Below are 18,932 nucleotides of genomic sequence, written 5' to 3'. Positions count from 1 at the left end.
CTGAGCTCAGCCAAGCAATGCTTAAACAGGCAAAGCTTAGCAATGCTTTGCAGTGTGCAAACCAGCTTAGCTGAACTGAGGACTACTTAAACGGGTATTCCTTAGCAGTGCTCAAACCAGCTAAGCAGAGCTGTGCATTGCTAAGTATTGCTAAAACAAGTCCTATTTAAGTATTGCTTGGCTATGCTTAGCAGAGCTTAGCTACGGATCAAACCAGAGTTTTTCAAAAATACAAACAAATTATTGAAAGTAATTGTTTATTAATGATACTGTATTATTATGTGTATCTATTTTACTTTATATCTCCTAAACATATGCATTTCACTACATTATCTTGGAGTGTAACTTTAATGTATTGGACACTTGTGTGAAACTGGGGCTTTTATCCTCGGGACTCCAATGACAATGGGCTTCTGGTCGAGCTGGGCTAACCAGGTTAACAAATGTCAATGTATACATGACAAAAAAAAATTTAAAACATTCCACTATCGCAAGTAAAAAGCTGAATGGCCTGTATTCGAACTGTGCTCCTACTGCACACAAGGCTATGATTCTAATCATTTAATTACCAAGGATATTGTGAATAGAGCTATACATTTCTATATAGCTCTCAGTTATGTTCAAGCACTGCTGAGCACTATGCCATGCCATGCAAACCTGCTTAGCTATGCTTAAACAAGACCTTTCCTAACTAATTAAATGCAACTGCTTTCTATTTTTAGATGTTTGGCATGTGTCTGTTGCTAAGTACAGTGCCACGCAAACACACAAAACAACTAGTTTAATGTGTTTCATTTTATTATTTAAGTGTTATATGGTACTTTAACAGTGCAGGGGGTGTGTTACTCACCTGCGGACACTGTAACACACCACCTACACTGATTCTGTACTATGTTACATGGCTCTCTCTCAATAGCGTGCTTTCATTAATATGCAAGGTACCCTACTGAGGGGCTGAGGGGGAGCTGCAGACACAGCCACAGCATACTCTGCATAGGACTTACACTATTCCTACATGGAGTTCATTAAATCTGGAGGTATGTCTTTTTTTATTTACCTTCTTTTTAAGGTATATTTGCAATTGCCACTTGGTAGCATACAAACAGGGTGCACTGCCTAAGGAAAAACTGAAAAAGTTAGTTTAGGCTGCCTTAGGTGATGCAAACACAACTGGCAGCTTTGTGCAGCCAGCAGCCCTCTGCATATAAATCATTCAAGAAAATACACCTGTCAGGTAACTTTCTGTGTTGCACAAGGTGAACTGACAGAAATAAGGTATATGAAGCATTTCTCAAATCCTGTTTGCAGAATACTTTGCTATAATTCATATTTACTTTTCCATTTTTTCCATTTTAAGGTACACATCTCTACGTTTGGCATTCCGCAAACACAATTCACTTCCTAAGGAGAAAAGTGATAAATTTAGTTTAAGCTTCCTTGGCTAGCTCAGATCTGCTTGCATTGTCTTCAGCACACTGGACAGTAGACAGAAAAAAATTCTACCTGTCATACAGCTGTCTCTGTGGTAAAAAGTCTAAGAGCAATGATTTTACATAAATAATACAGGTTACTAAGATGTTCAAATCCAGTTCGAAAGTACTTATTAGAAAGGATGTAAGAAGCAAGTTTTCAGAAAGTTTTGAGTAGGACTGTAACAGTAATGAGAAATGATAATGTTAAACATGATTCTTGCAATTTATCAGTAAGCCTTGCACAATGAAAATGTGCTTTTTAGCATATGTGACTAATCTACTTCATATATATACATCCTAAGGGGTCTATATTAGAAGAACAAAAGTTTAAAATCATGAACACTCTAAAGAGTGAAAATGCTGGACCTTGAAATCATTATTGTGGGGGGCTGTGCCCCCACAACCCCCCACTAAATATATACTCCAAGTCCGAGATCACACTACAGTGAGGAAAGGGCAAACATTCTGATCTTCACTGTACTGGGATCTCAAAAAAAGAACTTTGAGGTCCGGCTTTTTCAGTCTTTAGAGCGTTTGCAATTTTAAGCTTTCATTCTTCTAATATAGACCCCATCCTAAGGTATGTCCACCTTCCTAGACATGACACTGATTGTATTTCATATAAAAATCTCTAGCATATATATATATATATATATATATATATATATATATATATATATATATATATATATGATGAGCACAATGCCTTTGCCATAATCATCATGACTCATCACATATCCCAACTATGTATGTAGGACTTTTATGTCTTCTGAAAAAATACAGGTAATATAAAGCAACCTGTCTTGGGCATCACATTCAGCTGCATCCATGTGAACAATAATTCCTTACAGTAAGAATCATTTTACATAGGAATGCACTTCAAGACAGAATTACAACCACACACATATAGGCCTCTCTGAAGTGTATCTCCATTCATTCAGTTATGAGTAAATGGCAGATGTCCATGATGTAAAGTTGGCTCTACTGTGGCAATGTCAGTTAATACATTAAGTTACAGTTTTTGTATCCTGTATCCCATGGCATCGATTCCCAGCTGTTGGAAGAAGATTCCCAGCTGTTGAAAAACTATTTTAACATTGGGTAAGCCCTAAACTGATAATATGTCAGAATTCAGACATCTTTTACCTTGCAAAGTGTAACCCTCAAAAGCCATGCCAGTAAGCAGTCCATGGTTGAACATTGTGACAATGGGTTGAGAATCACACATCACACAGCTCATTGCCATGTTTCACACCTTTACTACTATCTGCTGTAAGTAGTACCAATGTATCTGCCAAGTTGTCCATCAGCTCACAATTGTGCAAATGCAGTTAACAAGGCTATGCATGTTTGCAAAATAACAGTATCGTGCAAGATCTGAATTATGCACCAATTCAGACATAGTTTGTAAGCTTGACTTTTGTTAGACAAGGCTGGCAAGGAAGAGAATGGTGCTAAATTTAGAGCACAAAGGTGGGGTTATTAAGAGTCAAGCATATTTGTGGCACTCCTTGTGAAGCACTACGGCTGTAGGCTACTGCACAGGGATTATACCATACCTCAGTATAAGGCTGAAACTTGGCAAAGCTTAGCCAAGGCTGTTTTCATTGCAACTGGCATACCACACAATGGGGAACAATGTCGTCACCATTATAGTGACCTTAAAAGCACAACCAGGACCTGCTAAGCCAATGGGATCCTAACTTTAGGACTGGGAACACTCCCCAGTTGTGAAACTATAATGATCCATAACCTGTCTGTAATATAGCAGGAATCATCTAGACAGCCAAACACATTTCCCATTATGCTTTCATATACATCTGTCTTCCTTTTGTTCTCTACAGCTGCAAATGAGATTGCCGCAAACCATGAGGTGCACCAGGAGAGATTAACTCACTTCAGAGATACATGGGCTATCTATGAATCAAATAAAAATTGAAGCCATAAAATTATTTTCATTCCCTCAAGCACTAGCATCCTGAGTAGGCATACATTATCATTCATCTCAAGCATGCATGTCTTCCTCAATAAGTGTTGATGCTTGTATTAAGCAATTAGAATAACAGCTTTACTGTGTGTGGGTTCAGTACCCAGAAGCAGCATTTTTTAAATGAAAATTATTCATAAGATCTTAACAACAGTCTGTCAGAAAAAAAGTACATTATGGTAACTGTAATTATTAAGTTAAAATGTTTAAGTCAAATCCGTCATAGTGAAATAAAGGCAGCTGTTTCTTATATCAGACCAATGATATTTGTTCATTTAATACCACATAAATACCTTTCCATCATATATGGATGTTTCAAAGGTGTGCAATAGTAAAATATCATACTTGTTTATGCATTGCCAAATAAAAGTTTGTTTAAAGTATACAGTACTAATACATGACATGTATCTAATTTTCTCCTTCTCCCCCATCCTTGTCTCTGTTTTTTGCGGGGGGGGGCTTATAATTTATTAACAATCTGCTATTTGCATAACTTGCTGATGCAAATTAATCATCAACAGAACAGAGAGGTACATTGAGTACTGCTTCAGGGTCATAACCTGTCAGTGTTGCCTCCATAACCCCTGCCATACTTGCTCCAAGTGCGTCAGGTAGCTCTGCCCAGCTACTAGTGCAGTGGTACCCAGAGAGAGCAGTAGTGGTGGAGGTGGTGATTTTGCCACCTGCCAGGAGCTGACAAAAGTGGTGGAGAATAATATGGGAGGGGCCTTAGTGCATGTTTCAGCAGGGTTGGAAAGTCCTGCATTACCCTCACTGAGGGTGAGGACTAGATTCTCACTTTTCTCATGCTGGGCGAGGGTTAGTCTGCAATGTCCCCCTACATTTCCCCAATTATGATGTCCCCCAACCTTTACTCTCTGTCACCATCCCTGTCAGTCTTGTATGTCCTGTTTTTCTGCAGATGCTCCCTAACCTACCCTATCTACCTGACCATCTCATTCCTAAGTACCTTTCCCAACATTCCTCTGTCTCCTAAAAAAAAAAAAAAAAAACAAATGGACATCTCTACCACCAAAAATATTACATACCCCATACATAGCTCTCCACTTCACCTGTGTGTCAGTCTGATACAATTTATTTGTTCCAATTGGCCATACAACATTATTCTCTATAGACGTCAGAAGTGAATAGATATGTGGTTGTATTCCATCACTGCTCCAATAGTGTGACAGTTATTACTGTCATATAACATTGGCTACCTTACAACTACCTTTATGTATCCATCCAATAATGAGACCAAATTACTGTGGCACTCTGTGACACTATCAAATTGTAGTATCACCAGGGAGAATAACATTTAGTCCACACAATGATAGCATACTGCTAACATACCTGCTATATGTCACATTTGGAGTGTGCATTCTCCTGTTTTGCATGACTTTAAAAGTGTGCTTTGTGCATGGTGTAACTACATATATAGGATGCTGGAGTACAGCTGTGGGTGTCTCCTTCACCTTCACACTTTGATACTTTCTATACTTTCCTACAAATAAATATATGATATGTAGCTGTACAGTGTTACTGTGCACTTCAGGCACTTTTTTAGCATAAATATCCAACATATAAACAGTGGTGATATCATCCATTTAACTGTGCACTGTCTCAGTTGTACCTCAATATGGTCATGTGTCACTTGCAATTAAGGCCCTAAGTTTAGCTTGTGATCTTGGGTAGTTACTTGAAATCCATTCATTCATGCTCAGAATACATTGTGTCAGTGTTATTGTGACTGTAAGTGTGCTAACAGTGCTGTCATACATATTGACTTTGTACATATATAGATGTTGGTCTCTCTTACTGATAGCAATGACAGTTTGTCACATAGCAATGCTTTTATTCAGAGAAATGATAATATTGGCTTTATGTTCCTTACATAACATATGTCATCCTGTGACATAAGGAAAGGAGATAATATGCTTTCTGTTGATGATGTACTACAGCAATTACAGGCACATATATCCCTTACAGAAAGAACATGATGTTATGCCTTCACATTACCACATATGTCACACTTGTACTGATATTTCTACTGTGGTGCATTCATCCTGGGAAATATCCATGCATTGTCTGCTGTCAAATACTTATGTGTTCAACATCCACGTGCAGCGCCTGTTAGCATTATTGGACATTCTACTACACAATGATAATGTGTCCACTGACATTGTGATAGGCCTCCACAACCCTTTCATCCCAGATACTGTTTGCTACACATCCAGATGATGTAATAATTTAGTATAAATTAAATGTAATACTAGTTATAAGACTTCCACAGTGGTTCATCCAGATGTTATTAGACAGAAGAGTCACATTGCTTACTGTTCAATTCCTGACAGGAGCAACATTATAAGAGTACACTGCCTTTACAAAAAAAAATGTATCTACTTATTGTTATCCATTTTTATGTTGGAACTTCACAGGTTATGATTGCATGGCATTGAAATGTTTATTCAGGGAATGGGGCATGTCATGCTGTGAGTGCTACTGTGGCACATGCATTGAGTATTGGCATTTATATGATACCTACATAGATATACTAATGTTCACTTCTTGGACAGTGTGTGTCCTACATGATGGAGACACAGTTATATTGTAATGCTAAGTGTTATGTAACATTTGTAGCTTGTCTGGCATTCTGACTAACTCTGATTGATCATATGATATCCATTCATACATACATACATACATGCAAATATTTCAGGCATGTGCATTAATGCCCTTCTACCTTGCCAATATACTAAAACACTTGTTTCAATAATAAGTGTCCAGGCTGTTCTTAACAATGTCTAAACTAGTACTTGCTTTAATGTAATTTGGTAGTCTGTTCTATGCATCAGGTACTCTGTCAGAGAACCAATTAGTACACTTCTCATTCCTATAGAATCTTCTACATAGGTTGTCTGATGATTCTCTTGTACTTTTTGATAACCCCAAACATTCCCAGAGGTAGTTGTCTCTAAATGCCCTACATACTTGAATAAGATCTCCTCTTAGATAACTATAAGTGACACTGTACAAGTTCAGATATTTTAGTCTTTCATAATAAATTAAATTTTCACATCCATGGATGCCCTTGGTAAATTTCCACTGTACTCTTTCCAGTTTACTCATGCCTGCTTTCTTAAAGGATTTCCATATTATTACTCCATACTCAAGTTTGGGTATAATGTAACCATTATTTTTGATTTCCTAGACTTTATGAATCTTTTTATACAACCTATAGTTCTGTAACTATCATTAACCAATTGGTTGACATGATTAGTAAAACTCATAGCTGAATCTACCTATATACCCAGGTCCTAAAATAAATCTACAGTTTCAATCATTGTGTGCTGTAATAAATATTCACATTTCAATTTAAGTCTCCCAAATCTCATATGCTTAGTTTTTGATGTATTCATCAGCATATTATTCTCTTGTGCCCAAATGGTCAATTTTGTCAAGTTATTTTGCAGACATGCCTTATCAGTAACACATGTAATCAGTTTACTCAATTTCAGGTCCTCTGCATATAGACTGTAGAACACCTCAGATGAAAAAGTTAGGTCTACAAGATATAATCTAAACAAGTAAGGGCCTAGGACAGAGCCCTGTGGGACACCCTGACTGCAACCAAGGATTTCAACTGTTCATTTGCTGTATGATACTTGCCATGTCCTATTCGTAAACCATGCAACTATCCATCTTATCAAGAGTAAATCAATACTTAGTTGTACTAATTTATTGATCAGCATTTTGTGTATGACCCTGTCAAATGCTGAAGTTAAATCTATATAAATTACATTACAGCACAATTTTTCATTCATAGCTGTTATTATATTGTTATAGAACATCATGTCTTAGATGGTAACAGATCTGTTTTCAACATATGCATGCTAATATATGGTTTCATGTCCCAGCCTATCCATTTCTGACAATAACTTATCCAATATTACTTTCTCCATTATTTTTCCACAACATGAAAGTAGACTTAAGGGCCTATATGGCTCTGGGTTAGTCCTACTCCCCTTTCCCTTAAAGACAGGCTTGATAAGCGCATGTCTCCAATCTTGAGGAATCTCCCCATATTTATATGACCTAGTGAATAATAAATATAATGGTACTGCAAGTTCTTGCTGAAGTGTTCTCAGGTTATTGTTACTAATTCCGTCTCCTCCCTGTGCTTTGTTTGGATCCAGTTTGTGCAGCTCTTATTCAATATAATCTAATTTGATTCTAGTATCTGGAGTTACCTGGATGTCACTTGGACAATTTATCACCCCTTTTGTGGAGCCAAACTGTTTTTTATAAGATTTTGTAAATGTATATATAATATGTTGCATCTGAGAATACATTTTAGAATCTGCACACAGTTTATCAATTTGTGTATATTTACTCCTTCTACATCTTATGTATCTATAAAAAGGTTTCCTATTATGCTCAATATCTTTATATAAATTTACAGTGCAGTTGTATGTCTCTATCCACATCCTTTCTCAGTATGTCTGTTATTATTATGCAAGCACTTTCCACAGCCAGCAATAGTGTTTGCAGCCAAGTAAAGGTGCTTGCATGCAGCAGCACACAGTATAAACAAAACAGATTGCATATATGCAGTGTTCAGATACAAGCATGCACTGTATCCCACACATATAAAGGACGAGTACAGGGACACAATACAGAAAGAGGGGAAGTGAAATGGCGGAAACGTGCAAAAAATGTGATATAATAACTTAGTATGGTTGTAGAGGGGAAACATTTAACGTGTGCTCATATCTTGCTGGCAAATGTGATGAAAATATATAAGAAGCATTACAAACAGAAACCCTGCAAGACTGATTAATGATAATTATTCTGAATGTCAATCCTGCTGGTATGCAGATACCACGTAGCTGTGATGAACAGCATCCATATTCAGTTAGCACTGCTGCTCATCATGCTAACACGCTTACTTCATGTAGGCGCTGTGCAGCACCTACATGATTAACGAATCCCAGGCTATATGTTTAGGCTGCACAATTTCCAAGATATGACAATTTTGTTGTGAAAGTATAGGAAAAAATATGATTTCAGGTTTGTGTGCATTATGATATATTATAGTATTTATGGAAAGGCTATGAATGAATTGACTATAAAACTGTAAAGAATATTTCTTACTGATAATGTTGCTATTTGTACAGTTTTAATATATTTTATAGTTCACACAATATTTACATTTGTTTATCTTATGCTTTTTAAGTTTATTTTTCAGAAAATGCTCTGTAATGCAAGATTTGTATATTCTGCTAGAGGTGTGGCATTCCACATCACATAGGTGTTAATGAGATAGCCTGATTTATATAGTTATCTTGGTATTTGCAATCTGAGAAGTGGTGGAGGCATCCATTCCTACTTCATGGGCAGTATCACTCTTATTGTAAATCTTGTGGAACACAAAGGCAGCGTTTTATAATTTTTAAACCCCATTATAGTTTATTTCATTTACTTATGAGCGATTGTAGTTTTAAACGTGTTTGATTCATTTCCCTTTCCACTGCTTCTGGTTATGATTTAAAAATCATTTGCTTGAAATCAGTTATGGACTTCTTTTCATTTTGATGGACAGCGTTTCTTCTTTTCTACTATCATTATTTTTGCTCTACTGATCACACAGCTATTTTTACTTTCATTTTCAGGCTTACAAGATTCATCATACAAGTCAGAAGGTCCCTTAAAGTCTCCATACTTCCTGGAGTTATTTGTAGCTACTGATCTTTTTCAAAGTTAGTAAAATCCTGACGTGAATAATTTAGTTCACTTGCTAAGAATATTTTGAACTGTTGCTTAGTATCCAGTATCTCATTAGTCTCATTACTTAGTTGTGGTCGTACAAAAGTTTTTACAGATGAAAACATTCTGCTATTTTTCTCAAGCTTTTCCCATTCTTAGCTTATTAAAAAAGAAAACTCTAGCTTCTTATGTGAATGAAGAGTTCCATTGAGAAGCTGGGATGGAATATACTCCATATGCTAAAACACCAGTCAATAGATATGGAAATTCATTAGTTAAATGCAACACAAATATACTGTTATACATGTCATAAGGAAAGTATAAAACAGCATGCAAAATGCTATAACAGCTAGAACAACGAGAAACTAATCCCTTCAGATTCAACATGAAGCTTCCAGTACACCCTTCAACTTATATTCCAACCCACAAACCCAACCAGCAGATGCCTTCAACAGGACAGCAGTCTTATCACGTAAGGAAAGTTAAAGTCTGTCATATTTTATCACATTCTTCAGGCATACACAGTGCTAGAAGTGAATTATGTTTGTTACTTGCTATGATAATCATATCAAAGTATTATTCTCCTTTATGTCTTCCTTTATGTCTTTCTAGTCAGACTGAATTATAAATTATTTTCCCTTACTATAGATTCAGAGTTTAGTGTATGCCTTCCTTCAGCTTCCTATATTTCATAATGTACTAGTCAAAGCAAAACAGAGCAAGGGTAATCAGATTTAGCTCCATCTGAGACAAGACAATCATGGCATTCTCTGTTAATGAGGCCAATTGATATTTCACAATGCCCAATGACTATATACAAACTTTACCAGAGTGTATACTATATCTCATTTCAGATATAAAATATTTCTACCTAAAAGATACAGTTTTTGCTTCTTTAACACTTTCTTTATTTTACAATAGGAAAGGAAGACAGAATATTAACTTTTACATCTTTTCCTATACAAAATGCGAGAACATTTGTTCCTTCAGCTCTTTCTCAAGATATAAATTCTTTGCATTGTTTAAGGATAAGATTATTTGAGTACTTAATCTTTTTTCTTTTATAGCTCATGATGCCCATGTATCATTTCTCTCATGGAGAGCACTCTGCCCTTCTCTTATGGCATTCTTAAAATAAGCTCTTAAGTTAAGGTCACCAAGACAACACATACCTTTCTCTTGTGTTCAGAATGTTACTTAATAAAACTATTTCCTTCTGAATTACAATTACAGTACAGATGAATGCATTTTAGATGGAAAGTAGCTTTTCGGTTGAGTATACTTCTGGCAGAATGTTGTTTTAGTTACATCAGCATCAAAAGGCTTATTTTTTAAGGTATCAACAATTATTAAGTATCGGAGAACAGTATTTGTCAAAGCATCAAGATGATAATTCTGTTTAGAGAATGACCTAAATGTACATCATCCATCCTGCAGGAGAATAAACACTTTCCAAGTTAGTGTACAGTTAAAGCCTGGTAAAAAAACAAGTTTACCACTTCACAGCAGCATATTAGATGCATCCATGTAGCAACAGGTTGCCATGGTTTAGTTCTGTGTCATTAAAAACTTCCTGTGTCCTTCATGCAACTGCCTGTACACGCATGCCACAAAAACCCTTTAGTGTAGATGCAGTGTTACATTAACAGCAACAGGGTGACCCATCACTAAGTTTTCAGGTAGTGTGCTATGTTGATGGTCTCCTTATTAATATGCTCATGCCCCCGGTAGTGTGCATGATGCTATGATATGGAGGGAAAGGGACTTAAGGTCTGCCTTCCAAGAGGGTGACATTGCTGAGGAGTTATTACTTGGTAAGTATATCTGAGCATTAGTAGTATGTTTTGTCTCATAACATGGCATTGTGAAGCAATGGGTATAATAATCTATATGCGTATACCAACAGGTGACTGTAGTCATCCACTGGAACATTGGTTCATGACACCATTCAGAGCCCCATCCATATGTCTTGGGACTGCACTTAAATGAGCACACACCTAAGTAAGAAACACCACTAAGAGATTGTTTGGCATGCAAAATGCAAAATCATGATTCAGATGTCTGGACACATCCAGGGTGCAGTGCAGTACACATCAAAAAGCTGTGGAACTGAACACCATGTGTGCCATGTTGTACAATAAGATTACATCATTGCATGAAGGCCTGCCAGCATTAGGTGTGGGTGGGCTACCCCAAGAACCATATATGTATGATGTGAAGCTAACAAGGTAGACACAGGATGATCAGGAGTACACAATGGGAAAATCCTGGCATGGGCAATGAAGGCTGACACCATGTATGCTAGTGCAGACAACATGTCAACATCTGGCTCAGAATATTTGAACTATGAAATGCTAGATTTATACATGTACACAGATAAACAAGTGATGTATACCCAGTGGTGTCTGCATATAAGCATCACAGGCAACAACTACAGTAATCCAACTGTCAGTTTTACATGGAAAAATGGGGAATATCAGACATCCAATACACAGATGCGTTATGCTGCATAATAAACAACTGCGTGCACAAATAAAAAACATAGATGCAAAGGTAGTTTGAGAAATACATATTAACTTTAAGTAGAGGACTGTAGCAGAGGTACACTGTTGACTGTTGGCATACAGATATGGGTAAGATCTGTATGCTGTGCATGCCACTGTGATATGTAAGGCTCAAGGGTACTGTTTGCCTATGTTGATTTGGGTCGATATTATTTATATCAGTAAAATCTAAATACATCGAATACCTCCTCATCAACCCATTTATAGTGAAAGCAAAACCCCATGAATGATTGTTACATTGAAATTTTTCCCACGGTAAGTAACCAATGGGCCATCTTTGGGAATGTTCCCTTTTCCCCACTGATCCCAGAGATGGTGTATTTAGTTAGGGGGAATGTGGGGGACACAATCCTCTACCAGGGTAGGTTTTAAATTTTTCTGTTTTTATGCAATCATTACGTTAACCCACTGCTTACTTATCATGGTAAAAATTTCAATGCAACGATCATTCACAGAGTTTTGCTTTCACTTAAAATGAGTGGATGAAGAGGCATTCAATATATTTACTTTTCACTGATATAATACAGATCCATTGATTTTTGTTTGTACATTCAGCAAAGGACTGTGTGCAAGTGTTTGCCTGTCAATGTGTGCATAGGATGGAAGTAGCATATCGCAAGGAAATGTGCATGTGATATAAAATACGTGTTAAGATTCATAACAGACATGATTTACAAATATTGTCATGTTTCTGGTGTGATGCAACCATGTATACTGGAGTTTCCTTATTAAATGCATGGAAATATGCACACATCATGCTTTAACATGTGCTGGTAATATTAAATGCATGGAAATATGCACACATCATGCTTTAACATGTGCTGGTAATGTTACAGGTCTAACAACAACCACTCACAGCATAACAAACAGTACTCTCATGTTGTGTAATATGAGAGTAAACATAAATGTAAATAACATGCATATGATCAACTTCTGAAATTACACACGTGCAATACAGTGTGACAGGCCACAGTTCATGTGTATGTAGCAACAGCCATGGTACAACTATTAGGAAATTACTCATATCAGAACCTATGTGGAATCTTGCATGCATCTAATATCATAAGTAACTTGAACTATAAAGTACATGTGAATGTAATGAGCAAACAGAAAAGGCATGTGGAGAGTGTGATGCAGTATATGTAGTGTCAGTAACCAGAATAATATGCCAGAAGTAATACAGGTATGCCATTTCATGTAAAGCTGTGCAAGCTATACTGGCATACAACAGGGAAATGGGGCAATAGTACTAGTAATATATTGCTTACACAATAGTATGCAGGTTTCATATATACACATATGCTGTTGTAATTCAAGTACAAACACGTATGTAACAGAAAAGCAGCTGTGCAACATAAATGAGATCCAGCAACACTTCAGCCTATATGAGCTCAATAAACATGCTCATAGGTTCATAAGTTCATAGGTGTTTACTAGGCTAATGACCACAAGTGTCTTTTTTAAGCCTAGCCATGCATCCCAAATCTCTGACAAGTTCTGATACCCTTGATAAATGTAAGCAGGGGATTAGGAGATGAAACATTTACAAGCATGGGCCTGGGAGATGAACCATTTGCAGGTTGACTGTGTCCATTAGAGACATAGGTGCCAAACCAGGGATGAATTTCCTGTTCCCCATCCAGTTATTCAAGTTGCACTTAAATTGGGTTAGGGAGGAATTCTGCTTCACATGGGTGTGGAGTCTGTTCCATAGACAGGGTAGTCTCTGGGATACATACCTGTCTCTCCAGCAGGTCCTATTTATATCACAGGTAAGGTTTACGTCTTTAGAATGGGTAATTCTAGTGCTGTTTATTTTGCAGATATGCAGGAGGTTCGTCAGAGTGGGATCTGACAATGCCCTGTATGCCAATCATAGATTTCCCCTCAAAAGCCTGTTGGAGACAAAATACAGGGATAGGGCCTTGAGGCTTTCTGCATAGGACATTTTACTTATGCCCTGTATTCTTTTAGTGAGGAATCTCTGTGGACACTCCAGTTGTTGGATATGCCTGGTTAGGTACATATCAAAAGGGGCATTGTACTCAATGATAGGTCTCATGAAAGCTGAATACAATGGAACAATGACTTCCTTGGATTTAGATGCCATACCTTTGTTTATAACTTGTGCAACATAGAATGATTTCCTCACTACTGCAGACACGTAATAGTCAAAGGCTATATTACTGTCTATGTGTGTCCCTAAGTCTCTAACTACTGGGTCAACTCTAAGGGGTGTGTTGTCAATATGGTAGTTACCAGGGATGGATGACTTCCCAAAGGATACTATTATGAATTTCTTGGGATTTAGTTTTAGTCTATGGCTCTGACACCAGTTGTTTGGCTGTGTCAGACCCTCCTGGCAAACATTTGTATCAATGTGGGATACAATGACAGCTCCTAAATTTGCAAGCCAGAGATCGCTGACATTGGCCTTGACTTCAAAGAAATCAATGCCAAAAAGGAGTGGTTCAAGGACTGATCTCTGAGGGATTCCACTTGTGACTGGCCTCTTTGTAGATGTGGACCCCCCAATTCTAACTTCCTGGGTCTAGTCTGTGAGCCATTTGCCTATCCACTAGGTGACATACGAGTTTGTACCTAACGTCTTGAGTTTTTCAACAATGCCCAAGTGGGGTATTGTGTCAAATGCCTTGGGCAGGTCAAGGTAGGCAGTGTGAACCATTTTTCCCGCATCCATTGCTTTGGTTATGTTTTCAAAGAAGTCCACCAGGTTGAGTAGGTATTATCTGCCCTTGATGAAACCAAACTGGGTTAGGTCCAGTATCTGGAGGTTTACTATATCTCTGTTGATCATTCCCATGATAATTCTTTCCATGTCTTTACATATAAGGCTAGTGAGACTTATAGGTCTGTAGTTTCCAGGATATGTATATGGTCCTTTTGTGCAGAGGAATGACTGTTGCTGTTCTACATTCATGAGGCATGAAGCCTGTTTGGAGGCTACAGTTAAATAGTAATTCTAGATGTCCTGATAGGGCATGTTTCATGCTATTTAGAAGGCATCCTGGGATATTAATGCAGTGTTCTTGGTCTTAGACAGAGCATTAAGGACCTGTTCTCTAGTGATAGTAGAGGGAGTTATATTTATTTATTTATTTATTTTACATTTGTTTACCAGGAGTGTCCACTGGGCCAGAATGAGCCCATTTTCAGTGGAAGCCTGGGGAGAAAATCTCCAAGAAGACATAAGCACAACATACAGTAAAACTGACATTAAGACAGCATATAATTAAGTTACAAATTGGAATAAAACTACTAGTAGCTACAGCAAGTTAATATTACTTATCTATATGATGAAAACATTTAGAAATCATAACTGTATCATAACATTGCATGAAATATAAGTATAGAAGAAGTGATGGATGACTATGAATATTTCAGTGGGCAATGTGTAGTAGAATAGTGTTAATAAGTGGTATTTCCTGAGGCAAGGTTGAGGGGGAGAGAGGGGTAAAGCTGGAGCTGAATTATTCAGCCAGGAGGTTTGCTATATCTTCTGACTCAGTATAGGTGGCTCCATTTTCAATCAGCTCTGCACACAATTGTGTATTGTCTTTGTGGTTGCGGGCATTAACAGATGCACCTTAAATGCACAATTGTTTTGCATTATGTCATGCAAATCATGCAGGAATATAAATGTTGTGGTACCAGACAAGTCAAATGCAGCTAATATACAGAGGATGTAGTGGTCAGCAGAACTGCTAACATTGCCACAGGGTCAGGGTGATACAACAATACAAACACATTAAGATAACTGTCACAGTAACAGTAATATAGATGAAGATGCCCATGCTGATGTCTCACATCAAGGTCTTTACTGCCCCTTCAAAGTCAGAAAACTGCTGACCCAATGTGCCATACTACTTACTGATCTGGTGGTGGTGGTGCCATGTGCATGTTGAGGCACACTATGGGTCATTGCAGTGGCACATGTAGTTTGATGAAATGTGCAAATTGTGGTCTGACCATGGTAACTCACAACACTGGGCCATGCACATTGCAGCACAGACATCAGTGTTGTATGAGGGACATGGGTGGGACATGCCATATGTGGTCTCTCTCTCCCAACTGAAAGCATGCCACTCATGTTGCTCAGGGTACATATTGTCCAGTTTGTATTAAAGCACAACTCAAAAACTTTTGTGACAAGAAGCTCAATGGGGCATGTAACAGATGCCATACTATACTGCTGTGTGTGCTGCCATGTCCTCTCTTTGCCTGTGCTCCTGACCCTTGTGAAACACATATATCTGGTGTGCTACATGGTCAGTTGCATTAACAAGTGTAGACAGGTCATTGCCATGATAGTTCTGAGAATGATTACATGCCTGTAATAGCAGCTGTACTCCTTCAGACACACATAAACACATTTGTGCTGCCTGCCAATGTGCCAGCCTATGGGAATTACTTGTCCATTGTGGAGCTGTGTCAGCCCCACTATCAAATTCACCTGGGAACAGTTGCTCAAGGTGTTCACTTTGAGCAAAATCTAATACTTCACTGCCTGCAGATTGCCCAAGTGAACTATCCCCCCCTAGAAGGGATTATACCTTGAGCCCCAGGATTTCCCTCCCTAGGCTTGAAAAAGTTAACCCCAGTATAGTGTCCTGTGTATGTCATGGGCTGTACTACTTCCATGAACCACATCACATTGTGTGTCAGGATAAGTGAATTGTTTGGGGATGAAGAGGGATGTGGATAGGCTGCAAACAAAGAAGTCAAAGTCAAAGTAAACTTTATTGTCTATCAGATATACACAGCAGTGCAAGCTGAATGAAATGACAGTGCTTTTGTCCCTGAGCAAGACATAACAATGAACAAATAGTTTGAATGACAATAAGACTAATGCACATACAATAATGATTAAAATATTAACAACACAGTAAATTACCACAACTGGACAGGAAAACATTAGACAATATTATTGCAAGACTATTACTTCACATTGTGATTGCTTAGAATGCTGTACTTCATCAGTTGTAGTATGATATATTCTGGTGTTCATATTGCACATGTATGGAGTGGTGACTCACTCCTCACTATTGTGAATTCAGGAAGTAATAGCATAAGAAATCAGGATAACTGTACCAGTTACTGAAGCTATTTGCCACAGTGATTACAACAGATGATACTTCACAGCAAGTGGCATATTGATCTGATTATTCGCTGTCATGCCTGGCATTCAAGTTCATCAGCCTTATGGATAGAGGGAAAAAAGCTCCTGTTCAGTCTAGATGTTTTGCAGTATAAGCTGCAATACTGCCTGCATGAGGAAAGGTGGAAGTACATGCCAAGGGAAGGGTGAGTGAGATAGCTGATTATCTTCCTAGCTTTTCCCACACACAGAGTGTCATTCAGATCATCCATGGGTGGGAGCAAGGAACCAATGACTTTTCCGCTATCCTCACTATCCTCAGGAGGGCCTTGCAGTCAGATGCTTTGCAGTTACCATGCCAAACTATGATGTTATTTGAGAGGATGCTCTCAATGGTCCCCCTGTAGAAGACTCTGAGGATGGACTGAGACAGGTTTGCCTTCCTCAGTTTCCATAGGCATTGTTGTGCCTTCTTCACTAATATGAGTCGACCAAGATAGTTCATCTGAGATGTGCACCCCCAGGAACTTGGTGTTTTTGACTCTTTCCACTGCCACCCCTTAATTTCCAGAGGTTGATGTATCTTCTGAGTCCTCCTGAAGTCCACTATTAATTATTTGGTCTTGCTTAGATTTAAGGCTGGATTGTTGCCTTGCAACCCTGGGTTTATGTGAGTGACCTGTGTGACACCCGTGCCCTGGCCCAGCAATCAAGGAGTCTCAATCCTCACCACTAACACCAGTGAGGAGTGTCTCATATAGGAGGAAAGGATAACAAATACACACAGTAAAGTGCAATTTCCTTTAACAGCACACAGAGATCACAGTCAGTCTGGGGCTGGTCAATCCCTTGCTCTCCAGGTCCCCAATAAGACTCCCCACTGGCACAGCTATAGGGTCCAGATCTCAGCATAGAGGGCAAGCTAAAACCTCCAGCACACTCTCTGTCCAACCAGTGCTTCATGCCCCTGCCCAAGTAGCTCACACACACACACACACACACACACACACACACACACACACACACACACACACACACACACACACACACACACACACACACACATACACACACACACACTTTGAGAAGAGTTTATACAACCACACAGACACTCCTGGGGAAAGCTGGCACAGGTTCTCCAGCTGTGCCCCTTTTTCCCAGACTATACGGTAGTACCAGTTGCCACCACCCACTAATATTTATCAGCTACTCAAAGGAATTTAAAAGGGTGTCCAATTATTACTGTGCAATATTATTATCCAATTGGTAGTATAGCCCAGGGCTAAAGCTGTTGAAGAGGCTTTGCACAATTTTACCAAAGGCATGCAAGTAATCTAAAGAGCTTACATTATCTCTACAAAAACAGCCACAGTTGAATGGGTTTAAAAATATTTAATAACAATTAGTCAAAACACAAGACAATACTTTTTACTCCACACTGCTAGTCAAGAGTTCAGAGATCACAGAGAAATACTTAAAATAATTCAGTAGTACAGTTCTGACATCACAGAAAAAACACTTACTCTAATCTTTCTAGTTTCTAGCTATTTCTAAGAGAAAACACAAGTCTAAGATAAATGTATATATAGAGCAAAGGCAATGCTGAGTTGGATGGTCAAGACAAAAATGCTTAATGCTCTCTGATTCTCTCTGTTTTTAAAATCAAATTCCTGGTTCACATTACATCATTCTTCACACTTCCCTGGGTTCCCAGGCTAACAGAAACTACATTTACATTCTTCACCTCTGGGTAGAAGCCAGAGCAATAAAGGACATTTATGCATGAAAATTCTGGCCATTAACTCTAGCCTTAAGACAATATGCAGGATGCCCCATTCTAGACTCACTGGCGCTGAGTCCTAACATCAAAGAGTCACAATATTTACTTGGTCAGTAGAGTGCACTGTTGTTACATTTTTTCCAGTTCCACATGTAACACTATTTTTACCATTTAAGACAAGCCTGTGGTTTACATTAATATTTACAGATGACATAATTATCTCCAAAATTCTATCTGGCTAGGC

This window comes from Protopterus annectens, chromosome 12.part0, assembly GCF_019279795.1.
Source record: "Protopterus annectens isolate FY-2018-M chromosome 12.part0, PAN1.0, whole genome shotgun sequence".
In the NCBI taxonomy this organism is placed as follows: domain Eukaryota; kingdom Metazoa; phylum Chordata; order Ceratodontiformes; family Protopteridae; genus Protopterus; species Protopterus annectens.
This window is presented reverse-complemented; position numbering follows the sequence as displayed.